Raw genomic sequence first — 10,291 nt, 5'->3', positions numbered from 1 at the left:
CTCCGTGGCCAGCCCGGCCGCTCTGTGAACTCCGTGGCCAGCCCGGCCGCTCTGTGAACTCCGTGGCCAGCCCGGCCGCTCTGTGAACTCCGTGGCCAGCCCAGCATTTTGACATTTCTATTTTTCCCTCTTGTTTTTCTGTGAACGTTGTCAACTCTGAAACAATATTTTTTCGTGTACTTACAATCTAGAGAACCTTATTTTATGTAGATGAAATGTGTTCACAGCACATTTATTTAATAAACTATAACATTAAAAATCCAATCAAAAGAATAACTCCAATTCCTCTACTTAAATTGTAATTTTTTTTTCTTGAGGATTGCTCTTTTGATTTTAGTTATTTTTAACATTGTATAGCGCCATCAAATTCAGTAGGGCTGTACAATGGGTGCACGAACTGACATGTAGTTGTAACCAGACAAGTTGGACACACAGGAACAGAGGGGTTGAGGACACTGCTCAATGAGCTTACATGCTAGAGGGAGTGAGGTATGGGGGCACAAAAGGTAACTAGTATTAGGGAAGTATTTTGGTAGACTAGTATTCTACCAAAAACTTAGTAGGTTTTTTTTTTTTTTTTTTATAAATGATAGTTGCAGGAGAGGAATCATTTGGGAACTATCAACAATTTAATGTTTTTAATTCTTTTTGGGGAATTTATACTGGTTGAGCATGTGTGACCAGGCCTTTTTGGCACCATGCCTTCATTCTACCACAATTTCACACTTTCTGTATAAATGCTCCCATATGATATATTGATAATCTTTATTTATACATAATACGATCTGAATAAAATATTTTTTTTTAAATGTTTTCACTAAAGCATTAGGGATTCCCTCTGCTGACAGCAGCAGATGGATTTCCTAGCTCTCACCGCACATTGCGCTCTGTGACCACTCTGTACTGTGTGATTACAGCATGAGGGGGATATCTATAGCCAGTGCTGGGAGCAGGCATTGAAACCTAGCTCAGTAACGGTCACTGGGCAGGGGGGCATGCGCTGAAAAATATATATATATATATATATATATATATAAATAACGCCATACTGTGTGTTTTTTTGTTTTTTAAATTTATTTATATATATTAGTAAAAAATACACATGCGTGTGTATGTATAGATTGTAAAAATAAACTAATTTTAAAAAAATTATATATATATATATATATTTTTTTTTATTCCAACCATTATTACATTGCCGCAATAGGAGTCTAGGAGCTGCCAGTAGGGGGACTGAGCTGTCAGACAGTCCCCCAGGCTGCTAAAAAGTAAATATATAAATATAAAATGCTTTAATTATTTTATATTATACATATATAATGCATATGTGAATTCATTATAAGTGTACTTTGAGATATATACCTCAAAATACACTTAATGAAATCTTATGTATAATATTAAATGCTTTAATTATAATATATATACGCACGCACGCACGCTAACTTTGTCCAGCGTTTGTGTCAGGATTACCAGTTGATCCAGCATGCAGTACTGTCACACCTAGGACTTAGAATGGCCGGACTTAACGTCTTCAAGAATAGTCAAAATACTTGCCGGGTCAGGGACACCGAATCAGACACAAAGATGAGGGAAACTCAAAAGTCAAGGATATCAGGGAAGTCAAATACACAAAGATCAGGAACACACTCTTTGATAACCATAGGCATTAACCATGACAGGGCAATAAGCAAGAGGAGAGCTGTGTTTAAATACCCCTCCTGTGGATCCGATTGGCTGTAACTGGCCTTTGACCCCAAATGCAATTACCAGGTTTCCCTGTGCATGATTGCTGCTGGGGACAACTTTTCCTGTCAGGACAGTAAATGAAATTAACCACATTTTTATGTGCGGATGAATACGTGACAGTTTGTGACTAAGTGGCTACTACAAAAGACTGGAAATAACCAATTTTGAATACCCTGGGTTGTCTATATTTGAAAATGGTATGCCATGACGGGGTTATTTCACATTCCTGGGCCACCATGTGGTCTCCAAGGCAACACGGACCCAGCAAACCAATCTGGCAAACTGAATTGGGCAAACCCTATATTGACCCTGTAACTTTCCAAAACACCATAAAACCTGTACACGGGGGGTATTATTATACTCGGGAGAATTTGCTGAACATAAATATGAGTGTTTAAAACAGTAAAACTTATCACGACAAGGAAATCACCAGTAAAAGTGCAGTTTTTGTGTAAAAAGAAATGCAAAAATCAAATATGAACGCTAACTTTGGCAAGCGTTTGTGGCTAAGTGGCTACTACAAAAGTCTGGACATACCCCATTTTGGGTTGTCTACTTTTACAAATGGTATGCCATGATGGGGTTAAATTTCTTTCCTGGACTGCTATACGGTCTCAGAGGCAACATAGGCCCAGCAAACCAACCTGGCAAATTTCAGTGTGCAAACATTGAAAAGGGAAAAGCCCTAGATTTGACTCCTGTAAGTTTGCAAAAACCCATAAAACCTGTACATTGGGGGCACTAATGTACTCAGGAGATGCTGAACACTTATTGGGGTGTTCTTTGTCAGTAACACATAACCGGAACTTAAAATCCATGCCTAAAGTACACTGTAAGAGAAAAATAAAACAAAAAAGTGATTACCCAAAAGTTTGACAAAGACTGGTGTTAGAATTAGTGCATGGAAAGTGTTAAAATACCACCATTTGAAATATGGTTTGATGGGGGGTAAATTCCATTGGCCGGCTTCAAAAATGTCCCAAATAGGACATGGGTGCATGATGACCAGCTGTGAAAATTCCAAGTTGGGAAAACTGGAATGCGCACCCTCCAAATAAGGTCTTTTAGCCCCCAGAGAACCCGACATACCTCTACATGGGTGGTATCACTGTACTCAGGAGATGTTGCTGAACACATATTGGGGTGTTCTTTGGCCGTAACCCTTTAAGTTCTCCGTAAATGTATTCTTAAATTGCTATGTGCGTTAAACAAAATCACCATTTATTTTTTAATTTGGCATAGATTGGTGGTAAAATGGTTGCATGGTAAGAGTCAAAATGTTTAATACCTTACCTAGTATAATACCTTAGGTTGTCTTCTTTTAAGAAATATATACATGTGAAGGGTTATTCAGGGATTCCTGACAGATATCAGTGTTACAATGTAACTTGCGTTAATTTTATTTTAATTTTAAATGTAAATCTTTAGAAAGACCATTTAATGGCGAGAAAAACGGCATATAATATGTGTGGGTGCAGTAAATGAGTAAGAGGGAAAATTACAGCTAAACACAAACAGCGCAAAAATGTAAAAACAGCCCTGGTCCTTGACGGTAAGAAAATTGAAAAACAGTCTGGTCACTAAGGGGTTAAAGGTCAATTTACAGAGTAGGAGATAAAAACTTCTAAATTAAGTTACACCTGATTGAAAGTGAAACCATCGTGTTGTCATGCAGACTGTGTCAGTCACAGCCAGGGGAGGTGTGGCTATGGCTGCATAAACAGAAACAAAAGTGATTTAACTCCCAAATGGCAGAGAATTGATCAGTGAAATTTCAGAGTCATGATCTATACACACAAATAGCTTCATTAGGCTAACGTTGTTTTGGAGATTATAGTGTCCCTTTAAAGGGTCCCTCTTTGTTCATTTGTAGTGTTGGGAGGTGTGTATTAGACTTGTGCACAAATACATTGCAGATGGTATGAGCAAATCTCATTCCTTTGATTCAAGTGCTGAATTGTGAATTGATCCTTCTGAGATTTACTTGTAGAGTCTTATTCATTGATTAAGAATCCACAGATAAATCCCGGATGGATCAATTTGTTCAGGCGTAGATTAAAGGGAATTTGATTTGTTCATGCTATCTGAAACGCACTAATGCACAAGTCTAGTATGCATCTATGTATGAGAAGTGTTCTGTTCTAAAAAGTTGTCTAATGTACTAAACGTAAGACAATCACCATGGAAACCATTGGAACTAGCTGGCACAATGCAATGGTAATGCTGAGGTAGAGGTTTTGTTTTTTTCCATGCCTGCAACTGCTTTGTTTTTTTATTTTACAAAAAGTGCAGATAATTTTTTTTTTTTTTTTTATTCTTTTCTAAATTAACTGTGTCAATAAGACAAGTCCTGTTACTTCCTGGTTTGGTTAGCTCGGTGAAGCTAAACTCAAGAGGCAGATACTGCCCAAAGCACCTGTCTTGTAAAGACGTCTGAGCTACATTGGGAAGTCTGTGATTGGACAGACACAGAAAGTCTGGGCAGGATTAAAAGGGGAGGGCTTGCAAAGGCTGCAGACAAGATATATGTACCTATTACAATATGTTTTTTAATATTTCCGTAGTGGGGAAAAAAATACATAATTAAAAGCATGCATGTTAATTTTAGGGCTATATCTACTAAACTGTGATTTTTTTTTATTTTGGCAGTGGAGTGTCCCTTTAAGCCATACACAGGCAACTTTTAGTTTTGTTTATATAACTGAGCTGATGCATACTATAACAACTGCTGCCAGCCAGGAGTAGTGGGAGTTTGAGTGTGTGGCTTAATTCTGTGATATTTACTTTTTTATTACATAGCCATGTTACAGTGCTGCACACTTTCCTCCCCCTCCACCATATGTGTCCTATTATGGTTAATTAGTTTGCAGGGGTTCCTAACAATACCTCTTTCTGTCTAATGAGAGGTTTTGCCTTTTAACTGAAATGGATTGTTAGCATGGGATTTGATTGTTAGCATGGGATTTGCTCAAGAATTCTACCTTGGTGTGGCAGGTGAGCTTACACTTTAATTGCAGTGGTACTAAAAACATGTTATTTAAATGTGTATAGGGATTGAAACAGGCAACTTGTTTTGGGGGTTTGAGCATTTAAAATGTGCAAGCACATCTTGCCTATGGCTGAGTGTGATTGGCCTTGCAGTCAGAGACTGGGATTTCAATGATAATGATATGTGCCTGCTCTGTGCTAAGCAGCAGGTATAATTAGGGACAAAGCAGCGATCCGAGGGATTTAAATTGTCTCTCAGTGACGTTTTGTTTCATTCCTGCACTACCTGATCGGCTGTACATGCCTCTTGTTTCAGGTCATGCACTCTCTGTACGTGAACAACCTGTTCATTGTTCTTATACAATGGGGCGTTGGGTGAAGCTCCAAGCGCAGGAACAGAGTCCCCATTACCTGGATTAATCTAACAAAGAATGTTTTGTATAGGGTGAAACCATGACATCTGCCGGACATCCCACATAACGTTAAATAGGAGTTAGACTTTAATCATTCAGCTTTTACCTACGGCTTTAATGTTGTTGGCAATCCAAGGTTAGCAAGAGAGTAAGGCATCACTTAAAGTGACGTTATTCTTGAGTAAGCGCTGTCTGTAGCCGGACACTTGTATTTACCGTGTTCTGTTTGCTGAGCTACCTTCTATAAACTGGGTTATTCACTGAAGTGAGAATTCAAAGTGGAGTTAAAACTTAAGGCCAAAGTAGCCGAATTGGAAGCATAGCTGAGTTAGAGAATGTTTCCAGTATGGCTATTTATGCCTTGAATTTGAGATTCACTTTGAATTCACCTTGAAATCTCACGTTGGTGAATAACACGTTTAATATATTCCTGAATCCTGTACCTATTACTGCATGCATTGCACGTTACTGACTCCTATACCTGATATTACTGCATGCATTGCACGTTACTGACTCCTATACCTGATATTACTGCATGCATTGCACGTTACTGAATCCTGTACCTGATATTACTGCATGCATTGCACGTTACGACTCCTATACCTGACATTGCTGCATGCATTGCACGTTACTGAATCCTGTACCTGATATTACTGCATGCATTGCACGTTACCGACTCCTATACCTGACATTGCTGCATGCATTGCACGTTACCAGCTCCTATACCTGACATTGCTGCATGCATTGCACGTTACCGACTCCTATACCTGACATTGCTACATGCATTGCACGTTGCTGACTTCTATACCTGACATTGCTGCATGCATTGCACGTTACCGACTCCTATACCTGATATTACTGCATGCATTGCACGTTACCGACTCCTATACCTGATATTGCTGCATTCATTGCACGTTACTGACTCCTATACCTGATATCGCTGCATGCATTGCACGTTACCGACTCCTATACCTGACATTGCTGCATGCATTGCACGTTACCGACTCCTATACCTGATATTACTGCATGCATTGCACGTTACTGACTCCTATACCTGATATTGCTGCATTCATTGCACGTTACTGACTCCTATACCGGATATTACTGCATGCATTGCACGTTACCGACTCCTATACCTGATATTACTGCATGCATTGCACGTTACTGACTCCTATACCTGACATTGCTGCATGCATTGCACATTACCGACTCCTATACCTGACATTGCTGCATGCATTGCACGTTACCAACTCCTATACCTGAAATTGCTGCATTCACTGCACGTTACCGACTCCTATACCTGATATTGCTGCATGCATTGCACGTTACCGACTCCTATACCTGACATTGCTGCATGCATTGCACGTTACCAGCTCCTATACCTGACATTGCTGCATGCATTGCACGTTACCGACTCCTATACCTGACATTGCTACATGCATTGCACGTTGCTGACTTCTATACCTGACATTGCTGCATGCATTGCACGTTACCGACTCCTATACCTGATATTACTGCATGCATTGCACGTTACCGACTCCTATACCTGATATTGCTGCATTCACTGCACGTTACCGACTCCTATACCTGATATTGCTGCATGCATTGCACGTTACCGACTCCTATACCTGACATTGCTGCATGCATTGCACGTTACCAACTCCTATACCTGACATTGCTGCATGCATTGCACGTTACCGACTCCTATACCTGACATTGCTACATGCATTGCACGTTGCTGACTTCTATACCTGACATTGCTGCATGCATTGCACGTTACCGACTCCTATACCTGATATTACTGCATGCATTGCACGTTACTGACTCCTATACCTGATATTGCTGCATTCATTGCACGTTACTGACTCCTATACCTGATATCGCTGCATGCATTGCACGTTACCGACTCCTATACCTGATATTACTGCATGCATTGCACGTTACTGACTCCTATACCTGACATTGCTGCATGCATTGCACATTACCGACTCCTATACCTGACATTGCTGCATGCATTGCACGTTACCGACTCCTATACCTGATATTGCTGCATTCACTGCACGTTACCGACTCCTATACCTGATATTGCTGCATGCATTGCACGTTACCGACTCCTATACCTGACATTGCTGCATTCACTGCACGTTACCGACTCCTATACCTGACATTGCTACATGCATTGCACGTTGCTGACTTCTATACCTGACATTGCTGCATGCATTGCACGTTACCGACTCCTATACCTGATATTACTGCATGCATTGCACGTTACTGACTCCTATACCTGATATTACTGCATGCATTGCACGTTACCGACTCCTATACCTGACTTTGCTACATGCATTGCACGTTGCTGACTTCTATACCTGACATTGCTGCATGCATTGCACGTTACGACTCCTATACCTGATATTGCTGCATTCATTACACGTTACCGACTCCTATACCTGACATTGCTGCATGCATTGCACGTTACGACTCCTATACCTGATATTGCTGCATTCATTACACGTTACCGACTCCTATACCTGACATTGCTGCATGCATTGCACGTTACCGACTCCTATACCTGACATTGCTGCATGCATTGCACGTTACCGACTCCTATACCTGACATTGCTGCATGCATTGCACGTTACCGACTCCTATACCTGACATTGCTGCATGCATTGCACGTTACCGACTCCTATACCTGACATTGCTGCATGCATTGCACGTTACGACTCCTATACCTGACATTGCTGCATGCATTGCAGGTTACCGACTCTACCTGACATTGCTGCATGCATTGCAGATTACTGGGGGACTCTGGAGAACTCAGAATCACTGCCCTTTTTTGTGAGTTTATTGCTATGGGTTTCTATGGGGCAGGCCTTATAAAACTATGAATTATTTTGCTATGGAGCTGTGTAATACACACTTTGTGTACATTTTGTACACACCTTGCCCTTTACACAGGGGAGTTTTCTTGTTGCGGAACTGGTAATGCAGCCCCCATGTTACTGGTGGTTCTGTTGTTGAGTTCTTTCACACCCCTTACATATTACAGGGAGTTCTGTGATACACCCTGTGCTCACATTACTGGTAGTTCTGTCGTTGTGGAGCTCTGTGATACACCCTGTGCTCACATTACTGGCAGTTCTGTCGTTGTGGAGCTCTGTGATACACCCTGTGCTCACATTACTGGTAGTTCTGTCGCTGTGGAGCTCTGTGATACACCCTGTGCTCACATTACTGGTAGTTCTGTCATTGTGGAGCTCTGTGATACACCCTGTGCTCACATTACTGGTAGTTCTGTCGCTGTGGAGCTCTGTGATACACCCTGTGCTCACATTACTGGTAGTTCTGTTGCTGTGGAGCTCTGTGATACACCCTGTGCTCACATTACTGGCAGTTCTGTCGTTGTGGAGCTCTGTGATACACCCTGTGCTCACATTACTGGTAGTTCTGTCGCTGTGGAGCTCTGTGATACACCCTGTGCTCACATTACTGGTAGTTCTGTCGCTGTGGAGCTCTGTGATACACCCTGTGCTCACATTACTGGTAGTTCTGTCGCTGTGGAGCTCTGTGATACACCCTGTGCTCACATTACTGGCAGTTCTGTCGCTGTGGAGCTCTGTGATACACCCTGTGCTCACATTACTGGCAGTTCTGTCGCTGTGGAGCTCTGTGATACACCCTGTGCTCACATTACTGGCAGTTCTGTCGCTGTGGAGCTCTGTGATACACCCTGTGCTCACATTACTGGCAGTTCTGTCGCTGTGGAGCTCTGTGATACACCCTGTGCTCACATTACTGGCAGTTCTGTCGCTGTGGAGCTCTGTGATACACCCTGTGCTCACATTACTGGCAGTTCTGTCGCTGTGGAGCTCTGTGATACACCCTGTGCTCACATTACTGGCAGTTCTGTCGTTGTGGAGCTCTGTGATACACCCTGTGCTCACATTACTGGCAGTTCTGTCGTTGTGGAGCTCTGTGATACACCCTGTGCTCACATTACTGGTAGTTCTGTCGTTGTGGAGCTCTGTGATACACCCTGTGCTCACATTACTGGCAGTTCTGTCGTTGTGGAGCTCTGTGATACACCCTGTGCTCACATTACTGGCAGTTCTGTCGCTGTGGAGCTCTGTGATACACCCTGTGCTCACATTACTGGCAGTTCTGTCGTTGTGGAGCTCTGTGATACACCCTGTGCTCACATTACTGGCAGTTCTGTCGTTGTTGAGCTCTGTGATACACCCTGTGCTCACATTACTGGCAGTTCTGTCGTTGTGGAGCTCTGTGATACACCCTGTGCTCACATTACTGGCAGTTCTGTCGCTGTGGAGCTCTGTGATACACCCTGTGCTCACATTACTGGCAGTTCTGTCGTTGTGGAGCTCTGTGATACACCCTGTGCTCACATTACTGGTAGTTCTGTTGCTGTGGAGCTCTGTAACGCATCCCACGCATTATTGGCAGGTCTGTCATTGTGTGGTTCCCAGCCCAGTCCTAAAGGGTGGGGAGGGGGTGAAAGACTAGACTGCCAGTCCTATCACTCTATGCCAGGAATTGAATCAAATTGTTATCAACAGCAGGGCTGCCCAACAGGTAGATCCCTAGATATTGTATAACTACAACTCCGATAAAGCTTTGTCATTCTAAATGCATTCTAAAGGCATGCAAAGCATCATGGGAGTTGTAGTTCCACAACATCTGGGGATCTACCTGTTGAAGAGCCCTGCTGTACAGCAACATCAGTGCAGTTTCTTCCGCTAACCAATGTGGAACCTGGGTGAGGGTATACTTTTTAATTCTGAGGACGCTGTACAGGTGTGTTAAAATGAGAGCGTTCAGACCCCCCCACCCCCTCTCATGGTTGGCCTTTTACACGGTGCTGGTGGATGGGGAAATAAAATCATTGTGATATATATACGGTGTCGGTTCGGGTGTCCGCTCATCCTAACGTGCTTTAATTTGGATAGAGCTTACAAATTTCACGGGAGAACGCGAAGGGCAACGCTTTATACACAAGGACATTTTCATAACATTCTATACTTGGCAAGTGCCCTCGGTGACCAGGTTATTGGAGTTAACCACGTCTGCCACTCACAAAGGGTTACAAATTATTTAAAGCCACGATGTGACTAATCAACAAAGGGATC

Source organism: Pelobates fuscus, chromosome 11, assembly GCF_036172605.1.
Source record: "Pelobates fuscus isolate aPelFus1 chromosome 11, aPelFus1.pri, whole genome shotgun sequence".
In the NCBI taxonomy this organism is placed as follows: domain Eukaryota; kingdom Metazoa; phylum Chordata; class Amphibia; order Anura; family Pelobatidae; genus Pelobates; species Pelobates fuscus.
The sequence above is the reverse complement of the archived record's forward strand: the minus strand, read 5'-3'. Positions refer to the sequence as shown.